This window comes from Trichechus manatus, unplaced genomic scaffold (genome assembly GCF_000243295.1).
Source record: "Trichechus manatus latirostris isolate Lorelei unplaced genomic scaffold, TriManLat1.0 scaffold00011, whole genome shotgun sequence".
Lineage (NCBI taxonomy): Eukaryota > Metazoa > Chordata > Mammalia > Sirenia > Trichechidae > Trichechus > Trichechus manatus.
The window spans coordinates 2,776,111-2,794,922 of record NW_004443947.1 but is presented as its reverse complement, the minus strand read 5'-3'; positions in this window follow the sequence as shown (position 1 = coordinate 2,794,922).

The window sequence follows — 18,812 nt, the reverse complement described above, 5'->3', positions numbered from 1 at the left end:
GAAGACCCCTCACTGAGATCACTGTCTCTCTCCAAGCTCCCCCCAGCTCATTAGCCCTGTGGCCTTGAAGTATTACTCTCTGATCCCATCTCTTTATGCCCCATCTCAATGAAATACTTTAAAAATATACAATTCCAACGCTTAATACACATGGCTCTGTTTCTCCTCCTGTGAACTACAAGGGCAGCATAGTGTAGTGGGAACATGGGTTCAATCCTGACTCGGCCTTTTAAGACAATGTGAGCTTGGCCAAGTCTCTTCACCTCTCGGAGGCTATGTTCCCTTATCTGTAAAATGGGATGGTGTGATATCCACCTCACAGGCTGGCTTTGAGAAGCCAAGCAATCACGGGATGATGGGAACACACTGTGTCATGTTGCTAGTTGTTACAGAGGAAGGTTTCTTCTAATTTGGGTTTTGAAGGAAAATAAAAACAGAAAAACGTAATGGATACTTCTACTTCCAGCGAGATGGAGTAACAGGGAATGGATTTACACTCCCACGTGAAACAACCAAAAAAATGGAAAAAAAATACATGAAATATGGTTTGCACGACACTGGGCATCAGGCAGCAAAGGATAAGGCTCACTACGAGACAGAGAACAAATGAAATGAGCCCTACAATTGCCCCAGCTTACTGCTTTGGGAGCTAGCCCAGGCGGTGGTGTAGGGAGCTGGGACTGAGGCAGAGGTTAGTGAACAACTTGAGTTGAAGAGACAGAGCTGAGAGTGTGGGAAGACTAAGGTGTGTAGAGTATGCAAGAGAAAATACTGAAGAGGAGAAAACTGCACAGGAATAGAACTCTGGAATTCTCTGGAGGATCCCCCTGAGTCTTCAGCAGAGCACTGGGTGGTGCATACATGTGTGTGAGCAAACTCCCTGAGCTGGGGGAAGAATTATCTGAGAGGATTAGAGGGAACGGTTCCAGTGCTCACACAGGACCAGGATCAGGGTCTGTCCCTAAAGCCTCAAGTTTCACAGGGCACTGAGGAGGGAGTGTCATGGGCTGAATGTGCCCCCAAAAAATTTATGGTGAAATCCTAATGTTTGATACCTGTGAACATGAGCTTGTTTGGAAATCAGGACATTGAAGATGTTATCAGTTAACATGAGGTCATATCAGAGTTGTGTGGGTCCTAATCCAATTTTAGTGGTGTCCTATAAAAGAGGAGAAGAGTCACAGAAACAGAAGGACGGACATGTGAAGATGCATCTACAGCCAAGAAATGCCTGGGGCTGTGAGAAGCTGAGAGACAAAAAAGGATCTTCCCCTAGAGACTTTAGAGGGAGCATTGCCTGGCCAACACACTCATTTGGACTCTCGGTCTCCAGACAGAACTGTGAGACAATACATTTTTGTTTTTATAAGCCCCTCAATTTGTGGTACTTTGTTACAGCTTGTATACTTTATTACATAGCTTGTGATACAAATCACTAATATCAGGAATGAAAGCAGGGTTATATCAAATGATCTCATGGGCATTAGAAGAATAATAAAAAATATCATGAACAATTCTATGCTAACAAATTTGGTAAGTTAGGTGAAATGGACCTATTCACTCAAGAAGAAATTGGTAATCTGAATGTGCTTATATCTATTAAATAAATTAAATCAACAATTAATAATCTTCCAAACCTGAAAGCCCTAGATCTAGATGGTTTCACTGGTGAATTCCACCACACATTTAAAGAACAAATTATACTGTCCTAGTTATCTAGTGCTGCTGTAACAGAAATACCACAAGTGGATGGCTTTAACAAAGAGAAATTTATTCTCTCATAGTCTAGGAAGTTAGAAGTCCGAATTCAGGGTGCCAGCTTCAGAAGAAGGTTTTCTTTCTCTGTTGGCTCTGGGGGAAGGTCTCTGTCATCAGTCTTCCCCTGGACTAGGAGTTTCTCAGTGCAGGGACCCCAGGTCCAAAGGATGTGCACTCCTAGCTCTACTTTCTTGGTGGTATGAGGTCCCCATGTCTCTCTGCTCACTTCTGTCTTTTTATATCTCAAAAGAGATTGAGTTAAGACACAATCTAATCTTATCAAGTTAAGGACTTCCCTCTATTCCAATTTTCCTGAGAGTTTTTAATCATAAATGTATGTTGGATTTAATGCGGAAAATAGTAGATTTTCACTATTGTCATAAATGCGAAATATCGGCTAACAAGATAGTCAATATGTGAGGACTAGGTATATACAACAATAAGAAAACAGACAACCCGATTTAAAAATGGTCAAAAGATCTGAACAGATAACCTCACCAAAGAAGATATATGAATGGCAATAAGCATATGAAAAGATGTTCAATATCGTATGTCATTAAGGAATTGCAAATCAAAGCAACAAGGAGATACAACTACACACCTATTGTTGTTGTTAGTTGCTGTCTAGTCACTCCAATTCCTGACAACCCTGTGAATAACAGAACAAAACATTGCCCAATTCTGCACCATCTTCATGATTGTTGGTATGCTCGAGTCCATTGTTGTGACTATTTTGTCACTTCACCTCATTAAGGGTTTTCTTCATTTTCATTGGCCCCCTACTTTACCAAACACTATGTCCTTTTCTAGCAATTAGTCCTCTGACATGTCCATATAGTAAGTGAGTCAAAGTCTCACCATCCTCGCTTCTAAGGAAGATTAAGGTTTCTTTTTTTCTAAGACTGATTTGTTTGTTCTTCTAGAAGTCCGTGGTATGTTGAATATTCTTCACCAGCACCAACACAGTTCAAATGCATCGATTCTTCTTCTGTCTAAAATTCAAAACATTGACCTCCACCAAATGCTGGAAGGATGTGGAGCAACAGGAACTCTCATTCATTTCTGGTGGGAATGTAAAATGGCACAGCCACTTTGGAAGACAGTCTGGCATTTTCTCACAAAGCTAAACATAGTTCGACCGTATGTTCCAGTTGAAAACTTATGTCCACACAAAAACATGCACATGAATATTTATAGCAGCTTTATTTAAAATTGCTAAAAACTGGAAGCAAACAATATGTCCTGCAATAGGTGAGTGGATAAACAAACTTTGGTACATCCATACAATTAAGTATTATTCAGTGATAAAAAGAAATGAGCTATCAAGTCTCAAAAAGATTGGGAGGAACATTAAATGCATATTTCTAAGTGAAAGAAGTCAGTCTGAAAAAGCTACATAGTATATAATTCCAACTATATGACATTCTGGAAATGGCAAAACTAGAGACATCAAAAAGATCAGTGGCTGCCAGGGGCCCAGGAATAAAGAGGAAGGCATGAATAGGAAGAGCACAGGGCTTTTTTAGGGCAGTGAAAGTATTCTGTAGGATACTGTAATGATGGATACTAGACATTATGAATTTGTCAAAACCATAGGACTATACAACACAAAGAGTGAACCCCAATGTAAACTATGGACTTAGTAATAATGTGTCAGTATTGGTTCATCAATTGTAACAAATGTACCACACTAATGAAAGGTGCTAATAATAGGAGACATTGGGGTGGGGGGTATATGTAAACTCTCAACACTTTCTGCACTATTTTTCTATAAACCTAAAACTGCTCTAAAAAATAGTCTATTTATTAAAAAAAAAAAGAGCATAATAAATGAAAACAGTATCAGTAAAATATGGGACAACCTCAAGTGGGCTAATATACATGTAACTGAAGTTCCAGCATAAGTGGGGGGTGGGGGGGAAGAACAGAAAAATATTTGAAAACAAAATCTGAAATTTTCTAAATTTTTAAATGTAAAACCTAAAACTATAAACTTCTACAAGAAAACATAGGAGAAAAATCTTTGTGACCTTAGGTTATACAAAGATTTCTTAGATATGGCATCAAAAGCATAATCTATAAAAGAACAAATTGATAAATTGGATTTCATCAAAACTAAACACTTTTGTTCTTTCAAAGACGACGTTAAGAAAATAAAAAGATAAGCAATAGACTAGGAGAAAATATTTGCAAAGCATATGTCTGATAAAGAAATTATATCCAGAATATATAAAGAACTCTCAAAACTCAACAATAAGAAAACAAAGAATCCAATTAAAAAATGGGCAAAGGATTTGAATAGCACTTCACCAAAGAATATATACAAATGGTAAATAAACACATGAAAAGATTTGTCATTTGTCATTGTTGCTGTTGTTAGGGGCCATCAAGTCGATTCCGGCTCATAGCGACCCTATGTACAACAGAACAAAACACTGCCCAATCCTGCACCATTCTCACAATCATTGTTATGCTTAAGCCCATTGTTGCAGCCACTGTGTCAATCCATCTCGTTGAGGGTCTTCCTCTTTTTTGCTGACCCTCTACTCTACCCAGCATGATGTCCTTCTCCAGAGACTGATCCCTCCTGATAACATGTCCACAGTATGTGAGACATAGTCTCGCCATCCTTGCTTCTAAGGAGCTTTCTGGTTGTACTTCTTCCAAGACAAATTTGTTCCCTCTTTTGGCAGTCCATGGTATATTCAATATTCTTTGCCAACACCATAATTCAAAGGCATCAATTCTTCTTCAGTCTTCCTTATCCATAGGCCAGCTTTCACATGCATATAAGGCAATTGAAAACACCATGGCTTGGGTCAGGCACACCTTAGTCTTCAAGGTGACATCTTTGCTTTTCAACACTTTACAGAGGTCTTTTGCAGTAGATTTGCCCAATGCAATGCGTCTGTTGATTTCTCGACTGCTGCTTCCATGAGTGTTGATTGTGGATCCAAGTAAAATAAAATTCTTTACAACCTCAATCTTTAAATGCAAATTAAAACCGCAATGAGATACCACTTCAAACCTATAAGAATGGCTTAAAATAAAAAGATTAACCATAACAAGAGTTGGTGAGGATGTGGAGGGACTGGGGACTCTCATATCCTGCCGATGGGAATATTAAATGGTATAACCACTTGAAAAACAGTTTGCCAGCTTCTTAAAAAGTTATACACCTACAATATAATCCAGCCATTCCTTTCCTAGATATTTACCCAAGAAAAAGGGAAATGTATAGTGATGGTTAAGATTGTGTGCCAACTTGTGGAGTTACCCCAGAAAGCATGGCCCCTGGCCTCTGTCAGCCCAGAACTAAAACAATTTCCAAGGCCAACTCTTCAGACGGGGATTGGACTGGACTATGGGACATAAAGTGATAATCGTGAAGAGTGTGCCTCTTAGTCATGTAGATAAGAGACCAAAGGGGCAGCTTCTGTCCAGAGGTGAGATGGGAAGGTAGAGAGGGTTAGGAGCTGGTTGAATGGTCATGGGGAATCAGGGGCAGAAAGGAGGAGTGTGCTGTCGCAGAATAGAGTGAGCAATTAGGGTCACATAACGATGTATGTATAAAATTTTGTATGGGAGACTAACTTGAAATGTAAACTTCATTTAACTACAATAAAATAAATAAATAAATAAATAAGATTGTGTGTCAACTTGACTGGGCTATGATTCTCAGTGTTTATATGTGATCACCCCCATGATGGGATCTGCTGTGAGTAGCCAATCAGTTGAAAGGGAGTTTCCATGGGTGTGTGGCCTGCATCCAAATATAAGTAGATGTTCTGGCTTTTGCCTGCTCTGGATTCTGCAGCTGCCTCTTGTTCATCTGACCTCCAGTTCTTGGGACTTGAGCTAGCGGCTTACCTGACAATCTTGGGATTCGAGCTGGCAGCTTACCTGCTGATCTTGGGATTCATCAATCTTCACAGCCTGTGAACAAGAGCTCTGTTCTCTGACCTGCTGATTTTGGGTTTGCCAGCCCCTGCAGGTATATAAATCAGGAGAAGCCTCTAACCTGATCCACAGACTCAGGATGTTCCAGCCTCTACAATGGTGTGAGCTGTTTCCTTGATACAAATTTCTATATATATATATATTTATACGCTTTACTGGTTTTGCTTTTCTACAGAACCAAGCCCAAGACATATATATATATATATATATATTTATATGTCCATACACAGACTTTTACATAAATGTTTATAGCAGCTTTATTTGTAATAGCCAAAAACTGGAAACAATTCAAATGTCCATCAACAGGTGAACAGATAAACAAATTGTGGTATATCCATACAATGGAATACTATTCAGCAACAAAAAGGAATCAACTATTTATACAAACAAAAACATGGATGAATATCAAAATAATTATACTGATTGAATGAAGCCAGGCAAAATTGTACATACTGTATTATTCTATTTATACAAAACTCTAGAAAATGCAAACTAATTTATACTGATCCAAATCAGATCAGTGGTTGCCTGGTGGGAGGGGGATAGGGAAAAGGGATAACAAAGACACATGAATAAATGGCTGTGGGTGATGGAATATTCACTATCCTGATTGTGGTGATAGGTTTCACAAGGGAATACATATATTAAAATTTATCAAACTGTACACTTTAAATATGTGCTGCTTATTATAAATTACACATCAATAAGCTACTTTTAAAAGAAAAGATAATGTATGTATAAAGAATGCAGTGCTGCCCCCAGGACAATCTGCTTCAGGTCTTTTTTTTTTTTTTTTTAAATAATTTTATACTTACAGAAGAGTTGCAAAGACAGCACAGATAGTTTCTGAATTCCCTTCACCCAGCTTCCCCTAATGTTAACATCTTACATAACCATGGGACAATAATCAAAATCTACACTGTTTTAATCCTCCCTCTTCTCCCTCTCTGGCACAGCCTGCTGCAGTCCAGAAGGCCTGTCACTCCAATAGGTAGGTGTCTTAGGCTGGGTTCTCTAGAGAAGCAAAACCAGCGCAGAGTATAAATACATATAGAGAGAGATTTATATCAAACAAATAGTTCACACAGTTGTAGAAGCTGGAAAGTTCCAAGTCCATGAGTCAAGTGTCAGGCTGGAGGCTTCTCCTGACTCACATAGCTTCTGGAGCTGGCAAATCCAAGATCAGAAGGTTCAACAGCACACCTCTGGCTCACAGACTGTGGAGGCTGATGAATCCCAAGATTGGCAGATAGCTGCTAGCTCAAGTCCCCAGAAGAGGTCAGATGAACAGAAGACAGCTGCAGGATCCAGAGTGAGCAAAAGCCGGCAAGCCTTGCCAGAAAATCCACCAGCAGGCCACACCCCTTAGGAAACCGCCTTTCAACTGATTGGTTGCTCTTAACAGTTCCCACCATGGAGATGATCACATGATATCAGATCTCATTATGGAGTTGATTACATCATCAAAAAGCTGCCAAACTACATCATAACTGCCAAACCACTGAGGATCATGGCCCAGCCAAGCTGACACACAACCTTAACCATCACAGTAGGCTTAGACCAAGACCTCCACTCCAGCTTTATGTTTGCTCCTCTGTGTGCAGTCCACACTCCCCACTCACCAGATGTCCCCCCATTTCCACCCCCAGCCCCATCTCCCACAACCTCTAGATACTTGTAATGAACTGCACCCTAGATCTCTCCACAGCTATCTCACAGACATCTCAAAAGCAACATGTCTAAAACCAACACATTACTGTCCTCAAGCTCCCCCCAAAAAATCCTTTCTTCCTGTGTTCTTTAACTCAACAATTAACATCGTCACCTGTCATCCAGTCAGACATCTCCAAGTCTTCTCAGATGCCTCCCTTTCCCTCAGGATTCACCTATGATAGGTCACCATTCAAGTCCTGTTAACTCTTCCTCCACGCGTCACTCAAACCCTGTCCCCTAGGCCCCATCTGTACTGTCAACACCTTGATTCAGGCCATTATGTCAGCTCTTGCTAGGGCTGTTAGAACAGGTTTTAAACAATCCTCGTGCCTCTAGTCTCTCTCCCTCTGATCAAACTGCCTAAAGTGGTTGTCATGGATTGAATTATGTCCCCCAAAAAACGTGTGTATCAATTTGGCTGGGTCATGATTCCCAGTATTGTATGATTGTGTACCATTTTGTAATCTGATGTGATTTCCTTACGTGTTGTAAAAGCTACCACTATGATGTAATAAGATGGATTAGTGGCAGTTATACTGATGAGGTCTACAAGATTGGATAGTGTCTTAAGCCAATCTCTTCTGAGATATAAAAGAGAGAAGCAAGCAGAGATACATGGGAACCTCATACCACCAAGACAGCAGTGCCGGGAGCAGAGTGCTTCCTTTGGACCTGAGGTTCCTGCACTGAGATGCTCCCAGACCAAGGGAAGATGGACGACACAGATCTTCCTCCAGAGCCAACAGAGAAAGTGTTCCCCTGGAGCTGATGCCCTGAATTTGGACTTGTAGCCTACTAGACTGTGAGAGAATAAATTTCTCTTTGTTAAAAGCCATCCATTTGTGGTATTTCTGTTATAGCAGCACTAGAAGCCTAAGACAGTGGTCTTTCGAAAACACCCACTGATCTATGCACTTCCTGCTGAAAACTCTGAAAGGGTTCCCCAATGCCCAAAGGAAGACACTCTAGCTCCAGGTCTGGCATTCAAGATTCCTCACTGGTACTCAGTAGCCTTCACTTGCTTGACTATTAACTAGCCAGCTCACTCCTTGAAGAAGTCATCAAATGAAATGGAATTCCTCCCCCTCCCAAATCCACCAGGCACCCTCATGCCTTTGCCCCTGTTGTTCACTCAGCCTAGAAGGATCTTCCCCATCTTCTCCACTGGGAAACTCCTACACAAGGTCCAGCTCTATTTTCACCCTCAGGATAACACCTTCTCAGAAATTCCAGACAGAAATGCAAGTCCCCTTCTATGTACAACCAGAGCTTTTTATACAACCTTAGAAAGAGCTCTCTCTGTGTCCTCCCCCACTAGATATGAAAGTCCATAGAGTAAAGACTGTTTTTTAATTATCTAGGTCCCTAGCACCAGCCTAGGACTTGGACCGTATAGACAGATTAAGGCTTGATGGATGTATGGATGGGTGGATGGATGGATAAATGAATGGATGAATGAAGAGACAAATGAATATATTAATGGTTGGATGGTGGATGGATGGATGGATGATGAGATGAAGGATCATGATCACTCCAAGGACAGAAATTATTTCTTATTCATCTCTGTTTTCACAGTGCCCAGAATAGAGTAAGTAGATGCTCAATACATGTTGTTGAAGGAGTGAATAAATGATTGACGCACTGGTTATTGTGTCAAGTTTTGGACTAAGAGTCAGAAGACCTGATTTCTAGTTCTATTTGTATCCTTATCTATGTAACCACAAGCAACTTGACCAAACATCTTCAATTTACTATTCTATAAAATGGGTAAGCTGAAATAAATCATTTCTAAGGTCTTTTCCAAACACTCTTAGGTTGCCTGATTTGAAGCTGCCCAAATCTAAGATAAGGCTATGGGATGGGAGGAGGGGCTACACTTGAGCAAATATGTGTTTACTTACAACTTGTCCTAATGCAGAGCTAATCTCAGATCTCTGCCAGCGACGGGGGAGAAGAGTTAACACACTCCAGATGAGATTCTGTTCAAACTGTCTGGCTAAAAGCCTTGTGGTGGAAATGAAAGACAGCCTGATAGCAGAGCCTGAGGGGTAATTAATAGTGAAACATAAACCTCTGTGAGGCTGTACCCACCCCATGTTAAAAGAAAGGAGGGAAGGGCCAGGCTACACAAAGCCTTCCCAGGGCCCTTGAATGCTGGCCAAATGTACTCTTTATCCAGAAGGATGGTTGTTTGTTCACAGGCCACGTGGTCTGCCTTGTTAGGGTCACACCTGGACTCCTGGCATGCTCTGGAGTAATAATTGTACTAAGAACAATGTCTATCATTAGTTACAGACTATATGTGCCAGATACTTAATACATATCACCCCATCACTTCTCAAAACAACCCTGTGAGGAAAGGATGATAATCTTCACTCCATAGAGAAGGAAATTGTAACTAAGAAGAGGCAGACTTAGGATTTGAACCCAGGGTAGATTGGCTCCTTCTGCTGTGCCTAACTGCCTCTCTGTGGACTTCTGTCCCAGAACTGATCAGATAACAATCCAAAGACTCCACACATCTTGTCACACCAAATTGCAGTGACTTCTGCTCGATTCCTTTGTGATGTGTGTTCACATTTGATTTAAGCCAATGATGCTGAAGATGGACATCATCATCACTCCCATTTGGTGGATAAGGAAACTGAGACTCACACTGACAGGTGAAGTGACCCAGCCATGGTCACACAACTTACAAATGGTGTAACTGAGATTCTATCCCTGGGGACTGGAGTCCTAAGCCAGGACTTTGACCAGTGAATTATTCTGTTCCCACATAGTATCTGTGAGGGGCATCTGTGGTTTTTGCCTAAACATCTATTCTAGCAGCCTGTGATTACAGCACCTGTGTTTTCTTTGGGGAATCACACCCATCCCACACTAAAACTTCTCCTCCCACCCACCCTCTCCCAGTACATGAGATGTGGGACTGACATTCCCTTTACTCTCCTACCCCCTGCCAGTGTGGGCAGGTGATGTCCCTGGCCATAGTGAATGCTTCAGGGTTAGCCTGTGACCAAAGATGTCCAGTGAGACTCAATCCCATGATGCTAGAGGAAACTATTGAGAAAGAGTCACCCACTTTGTGCTGGGGTTCCTGAGCTGGTGACATGGACGATGGCAGTTGTTGGGGACCACCTGTAATGCCTCAGAAAGACAGCTTGACAGGAAGTGAAGCCAACACAGAGAAAAGCAGGGATAAGAGAGGGGCAGAGATGTTTTCCTAAGCACATATTTTGAGACCCTGGATCTAGCCATGCCTGGATATACTCCAGGTACATGAGCCAGTGAATTTCCTTTCTGCTTTACCCAGGCTGAGTTGAGTGAGGGTCTCTCACTTGCACCTAACAGGCTCCAAGACAATACTGCCCCCTAACCACACTGAATTATCATCCCTTGTTTCCTTGGCTGTTGCCCCACTAGACCTAAGTCACTCAAAGGTAGGGACTGTGTCAACGCCACCTCTATGTCTCAGTGCTTGGATCCAATCATGCTTGATAAACATTTGTTGAATGACTAAAAATTCTACTTGACTCAATGATCCTTTGTGAAGTTAGAGGTATATTAGGCCCAAGAAGCCTGAATTTTCTGGCCTAACCCACCCTCCCACTCTTCTCTTCCAAGGCCTAATTCAAGGTGACGTCCTCTAACTGGCCACAGTGCCCTCCCCGCTGTACAGGTGCCCTCGCCCACATCAGGACCTCCATGGACTGTTTCTGCCCCTCTCTAATCACGACCTGCCTTGTACAGTAATTAGTGCTCATGCCTGACCTCCCCTGCAGACTGAGCGGTCCTCAGGACAGTATCTGAAATGGACTCACTGATGGATCAAGCCAGTACCTGGCACCTTCCAGAGCTCAGAAATATTTTTTGAAACCAAAGGATCATTTCATTTGATAAATATTTGCCAACCCTTAGTATGTACCAGACACTGAAATTAAAGTGGCAAATAAGGCAAAAAAGCTAAAAATGATGATGATGATGATTATAGTGCTGATAATAATAATAGCAGCAGCTACAAGTTATTGTAAATTCATGTAATCTTTAGAGCAAACTAGTGACGTAGCTACTTTACAGATGAGGAAACTGAGGCTCAGAGATCAAGTAACTGTTCCAAGGTCACAGAGATGGTACGTGGCAGAGCCAGGATTTGAACTCAGGCATTCTGGCTCCAAATCCATGCTCTTAACTGGTACCCTGTGCTACTCAATCATGAGTACTTAATAGGCTGTTTCCTCACAAGCATGACCTTCCTCCAAATCTTTATAAACTCTACTTCTGGAAAGAGCTTGGCTAAAGGTGGAATCAATCAAACTCAGTATTTCTGAAGGAAAGAGCTCAGATTTTGGAGTCAGACAAACTGGTCTGATTTTCTAACAGCACCCTTCTGTGGCCCTGTGTATGCTACTTTAACCTTTCTGAGCCTTGGTCTCCTCAGGATTAGGTCACCATGAGTCAGAATCAAGTCGACACCAACAGGCTCATAGGGCTGTTATTGAAAGAGCTAATATGTAGAGAGCACAGCACCTGGCACACAGCATACAATCAGTAAGTGAAGCGTGCTGTCTGTCATTGGTACTTACTCTTATTGAATGAAGCTACTTGTCAGTGTACAGGGCTTGGCACAAGATACACTATCAAATATTACAAACATCCTTCAAATTTTTCTTCTTTCCCTCATCACATTCTATGACTTTGAAAGAGCACCCGTACTTTCTTGAAATGATTGAACTACTGCTGTTTTCCAGGACTCTAGAAAGCCCTGCTTCCCACAACCTTCAAAATGGATGAAGGATTTGGAATTCCCTTTATTTCTCCATACACAAGATCAAAGGGTGATGGCGAGGGCTGGGGAGGAGCATAAGATGGAACAGGCCCCAAGTTCTGAGCTGGCAGAAGAGCAACTGTGGTTCATCCCGGGCTCTGCGGAGCCGCAAGGCGCAGGACCCCATGTTCTGGACCACTTGTGCCCTTGAGAAATAAACACAGCTGCCTGAAACAGATAATCCCGGGTCACAAGACAAACAGGAACTCAGAGGTGCCCTGCGATGCGAAGTGTCTTCCAAAAGCGCCAGCAAGTGCACAGAGCCAAGAGGGAGGTGACAGTCTAGTGCAAATACACAATCAAGCTTCAGAACAAGGAAAGAAGACTGGATGCACAGACCAGCCCCCAACCTGCAGGGAGTGCCTCTCCACCAGCAGCCTTGGCTCCACTGCCCTCTAGTGGTCAATCGGGGACCAGCAGGCAGGTTCTAATTACCCAAGCTCCAACTGCTAGAAAGGTAATACTGTTCCTCAATGAGGGAGGATCAGGGCTTTGAGTCCCTAGGAGAAACCATATCCCCTCCTCTCTCTCAACCATTGACCTAGCTCAGCTCTCTCCTTCCTCTTTCCCTGGGACTTCTGCAACAGCCTACTCCCTAGTAATAATAAAAACAAACAACCTTTTACAGAATGCTGACTGCCAGGCACTATGCTGACTACACACATTATCTTATTGAATTCTTAGCACATCCGTGGGAAGCAGGTAGCAACCCCGCTTTACAGATAAGGAAACTGAGTCTCAGACAGGTTAGGGGACATGCCCAAGGCCATAAGGCTAGCTGCAAGTAGAAGAGCTAAAGTTTTACACTCAGTAGCACTCTGGGCAGGGCCCATGTCCCTAACCACTTTGTCACCAGCAACAGCAGCCCTTGGGAATTTCCTAGAAATGCAAATCCTTAGGCCCTGACCTCAATGGACCGGGACCAAACCAAAAAAAAAACCCTATTGCGGACGAGTCAATTCTGACTCATAGTGACCCCTGGTGGCACAGTGGTTAACAGCTGCGGCTGCTAACCAAAAGGTCGGCAGTTCAAATCCACCAGCCACTCCTTAGAAACTCTATGGGGCAGTTCTACTCTGTACTATAGAGTCGCTATACCAGGATCAGTTGCTGTCAAATCAATTCTGACTCACGGGGACCCCCATGTATGTCATAGAACTGTGCTCCATAGATTTTCAATGGCTGATTTTTCAGAAGTAGATCACCAGGCCTTTCTTTCAAGATGCCTCCGGGTAGACCCAAACCTCCACCCTTCCTATTAGCAGCCGAGCATGTTAACCATTTGTACTACTTCCTGTTGCTGTTAGTTGCCATCTAGTAGGCTCTGACTCATGTGACCTTATGTATAAGAGAACTGAAACATTGTGAGATCCTGAGCCATCTTCATGATTGTTGATATATTTGAATCTGTTGTTGCAGCTACTGTGTCAATCCATCTCCCTGAGGGTTTCTCTCATTTCCACTGACCGTCTACTTTACCAAACACCATGTCCACTGGTCTTTCCTGATGATGTGTCCAAAGTAAGCGAGCCAAAGTCTCTCACCCTCACTTCTAAGGATCAGTCAGGTTGTATTTCTACTAAGACTGGTTTATTCATTCTTCTGGCAGTCCATGGTATAGTCAATATTCTTCACCAACACCACAGTTCAAATACATCAATTCTTCTTCTGTCTTTCTTTTTCACTGTCGAGCTTTTGCATGCATATGAGGCAACAGAAAAGACTATGACGGGTCAGGCACACCTTAGTCATCAAAGTAAAATCTCTGCTTTTTAAAACTTTAAAGAGGTCTTTTGCAGCGGATTTGCCTGATGCAATACATCATTTGATTTCTTGACTGCTGCTTCCATGGACATTGATTGTTGATCCAAGTAGAATAAAATCACTTACAACCTCAATTTCTTCTTCATTTATCGTGATGTTGTTTATCGGTCCACTTGTGAGGATTTTCATTTTCTTCACATTCAGGTGTAATTCATACTGAAGGACATAGTCTTTGACTTTCATCAGTAAATGCCTCAAGACATCTTCATTTTCGACAAGCAAGGTTGTGTCATCTGCATATCCTCCAATCCTGATGCTGCATTTATTCAACTACGTGGATCATAACAAAAAAAAAATTGTATTGCAGCACACAGAGAACCAAAAAGTCTGGGGGGAGAAGCTAGCAACCTATGCTTTAACAGACTTTCCAGAAGTTTGGTTCACAAACATTTAAATACTTGACTACTAGCTGAAAGTTTGGTGGTTTGAACCCACTTGGAAACCTGGAGGCTCCTCAGAAGACAGGCCTGGCAATCTGCTTCCGAAAGGTCACAGCCTTGAAACCCCTATGGAGCAGTTCTACTCTGCACACATAGGGTCACCATGGGTTGAAGTCGACTCAACAGCAACTAACAACAACAACAATAGGGGTTTTGTTCCACCATAGCTTAAGCTCTGCATGGAAATCTCTCCCTTAATCATCACTTCTCGCTGCACCAAGTGGGTCTTCCTAAAACACAACTCTCCGCTGCTGAACCTCTGAAAGCCCTACTCGCAGGCTGAAAGTCTCACTCCTTAGAAGGCAGTCAGGCTCCTTCACCTCTGGGCTCCAATCTACTTCTCAAGTCTCACTTCTGTCACTCTTCCCACAACGGTGGGAATTGAGGGCTGGAGGGGGAGAGAATCTGCCACTGGCTGAGCACCTCCTGTGTTGTGTGCAAGCCCCACCCTAGGTACTGGGCATACGTGATGTGAGAAGATCCTACTGCCCAGAATAAGGAGCCTGAAGCTCAGAAATGGAACAAGATGTACCCACGTCATGCAGTCAGCAAGCAGCAAGGCCAAGATGAGGGCTGGACTATCTGACACCACAGTCCAAGTGCTTCCAAGCCAAAGAGCGCCAAGCTCATTAGGAGGCTGGACTGGGACCCAGACCTAGGGCTCTGATGTCCACATGGGCACAGGCTCCCCAGTATAAGTTCTGGTCTTTGTTTAATGGAGTGACCTGGCCAAAGTCCCACTGATTCTATCCAAAAAACCCCTATGGGCACATCTCAGCCCCAACTTCCTTCTCTGTGGCCCTAATAATAGTGGAACAGGAGCTGGGAGAGGCCAAAGCCCTGAGAGGATCCTCAGGTGACCACACCCAGAAGAGAGATGGGTTAGATCATGGCAGACAAGATAGAATAGCCAAATCTTGGGTCTACACCCTCTTCTAAATACAAGGACCAGGATGTCAAAGAAAGTCCCACTGCCACCATTGTCACGGCCTCCACCCTGGCTCCTTGTCAGCCACACCATGCCAGGATAGTTCACATCTCCATGCCTTTGCTAGACTAGCCCCTCTTTCTCCCAGGCCCTTCTCCAAGGATTGCCTGGCAGATTGCAACCCACTCTTTAAGGACCAACTCAAATGCCTCCCTCAGGAAGACTTCCTTTCCACACTCCCAGGCATTCATGGGCTACTTCTGGGCCACCACACACCTTTCTACACCTGCAGGAACAGCAGGGCCAGGGCAGTGGTTCTCACCTGAGGTTGGATGCTAGAATCCCCTGCAGGGGGGTGGGGGAGAAGTTTGGTTGGGATGGGACCTTAACATCAGGTGATTGTAGTGTCAAGAACTTTAGGGTTGAGAAAAAGTACTGACTGGAGAGGACCTGGGCTTTGGAGCTACACACAAAAGTTTAGATCTGCTCCTCTCTGCCTGACAGCTGTATCTGTATCATTTGAGCAAGGAAGCGAACCTCTCTAAACCTGTTTTGCAGTCTGTGAATTGGGGATTATACCATCTATCTCTCTGGCACTGTGAGGGTTAAATGAAGGCTTTACCTTTCTTACCTCCTCCCCACCCTGCTGCTTTCCTTCCTCCATTTTGTCTACACATACCACCCCAAAGCAAGCATTCACAGCCTGGTTGGCATTCTGCCAAATATTTAATTCCCTTCCCATGCATTTATGTATTTAACAAATATTTATTGAGCACCTGCTTGGTAGTACTGGGCACCATGCTATAGATGGGGATACATCAGTGAAGATGTTAGAAGAGGTCTCCAACATTGGCAGTTTAGGGGAAGTCCCTGAAGTGTTTAACAAGGGAGAGATATGATCTGATTTCCTCTTTTATGAAACCACTATCACACTGTATTGTCTCCATCTCCACACCAGGCTGTGGGTTCATGGGGACAGAGACTGGCTGATCTTCATATCTGTGCCTCAGGGCCCAGCTCTGGCCTGGCATTGTGAGTGCATGCTTGAATGAATGAACCCTCTTGCATTTAACATATTATTTCCCTTCAGTTCACCAAGCTAAAGCTTCCCTCTTCTCTGGTTTCTGCCATCAGCAGCATGACACCTTTGCCACAAAGCACCGGATGAACCACAATGTTGACAGTTAACAATCTTCTAAGACTCCTAAGCTTTACCTCCGTGTTATTGTTAAGCCACATCTAGACTAGGCTGAACTTAAACAATTGGGATTTTAGACCCAAGTGAGGAGCAAAACACAGTGGAAGGAACATAGGCTTCATACTAATGTACTGATCATTTGACTCTGGGCAAGTTTCTTAACATCTCTGACCCTTGGTTTTCATCTATGAAATGGGTCCCAAGTACAGGAGTCTTATTTATCCCTTCTCTCTTCCTTGTCCAATGTCTAGCATGCAGAGGGAGCTCAGACAAATTCTGGTCAATCCAAAAAAGATTTCTTCTGAAAAATTCTGGAGAGAGGGCATCCTCTCTACTACGTGTTGTATAAAGCACTTCAACTGTCATTTTAAAGGAGTCGCAGTCCGTCATAAATGTTCAATAAATAATTGGAGGCCTGATCACGTTTGACCTAAATTCTGCAGTGATATGTCATTTCAGGTGAGAAATTTCTCCACGTTGAGTTTAATCCACACTCTGAATACAGCTGATGACCAGGTACAAACCAGCCTGTGTTCAGTCCAGTTTCCCTTTGGTCCTTGTTATGGATTGAATTGTGTCCCCCCAAAAATGTGTGTCAACTTGGCTAGCCCATGATTCCCAGTATTGCTTGATTGTCCACCATTTTGTTATCTGATGTGATTTTCCTATGTGTTATAAATCCTATCTCTGTGATGTTAATGAGATGGGATTAGCAGCAGTTATGTTGATGAAACTCAATCTACAAGATTAGGTTGTGTCTTATGCCAATCTCTTTTGAGATATAAAAGAGAGAAGCTAGGAGAGAGACAGGGGGACCTCATTACCATCAAGTAGGAAGAGCCAGGAGCATGCGTCGTTTGGACCTGGGGTCCCTGCACTGAGAAGGTCCTAGACCAGGAGAAGATTGATGACAAGGACATTCCTCCAGAGCCAACAGAGAGAAAAAGCCTTCCCCTGGAGCTGGCGCCCTGAATTCGGACTTCTAGCCTACTAGGCTATGAGAGAATAAACATCTGTTTGTTAAAGCAATCCACTTGTGGTATTTGTTATAGCAGCACTAGATAACTAAGACAGTCCTCAAGGATACCCTGGGTGTTTTGACGACTCTTTGCTGCATCTGCACCATTCCTTGACCTCTTTTCTAGTAACCTTATCAAGAAGGTAAAAAAGAAATAAGGTGAATTTAGCAAGAATTATTCTTAGCAAATCCATGGTAACCTCAGTGATCACTCTTACCCTCAGATGCAGAAACTCCCAAGAGTAATTACCAGAAGAGGAACTTGACAAGATTCTAGCTGGGGGTAAGATGTACCCAGTGACTCTGTCACTGTGACACTGAGGATCGGGTGGGACTGCTTTTCATAAGGGTGAAAGACTGAGGTGCTGGACGTCTTCAATTTCAACAGTTTATGACTCCATTTGAGCAACACTTTCAAACACGTTAGTAAATTTGTAATTATTGAATGAATAGTTTTCAATTTAGTGTCCCTAAATACTAACAATCAGTCTTAGAAGAAATAAAACCACAACACTCCTTAGAAGCAAGGATGGCAAAACTTCATCTTGCTTACTTTAAATACATCATCAGCAAAGACCAATCCCTAAAATAGAACATCATGTTTGGTAAAGGGGACCAGCAAAAATAAGGTAAACTCTCAGTGAGATAGACTGACACAATAGCCACAACTGAGGGCTAACCATATCAAAGACCATGAAGATGGTGCAGTACCAGGCAACATTTCGTTCTGTTATACATAAGGTCACTGTGAGTCAGAACTGTCTCCACAGCAACTAACAACAACAACCAGCCATAAGCTCAGGGGTTCCTAGCATCCCTAACTTCTGACCTGCTGGCTCCCACTATTCCAAAAGGCCTCAGCTCTATAAATTTATGCTGAAAAAAATAAGTTTTGAATATTCATTTTCTCCAAATAGCACCCTATCCCACCCATCCACCCCCCTTTTTTAAGGCTAAACTGTCTTCTTTACAATCCTGTATTCTTTCCTTTTGCACAAAATGTGATGAGCTCAGGGGAGAGTGAACATTTCATAAGAACACAAACATAGTATTAGCACCTATGTGACAATAATAGCTGCTGTTTATTGCCACAATGTGGCAGGCATTTTATAGGTCAACTCATTTAAACCTCACAGGTCTTACTATTA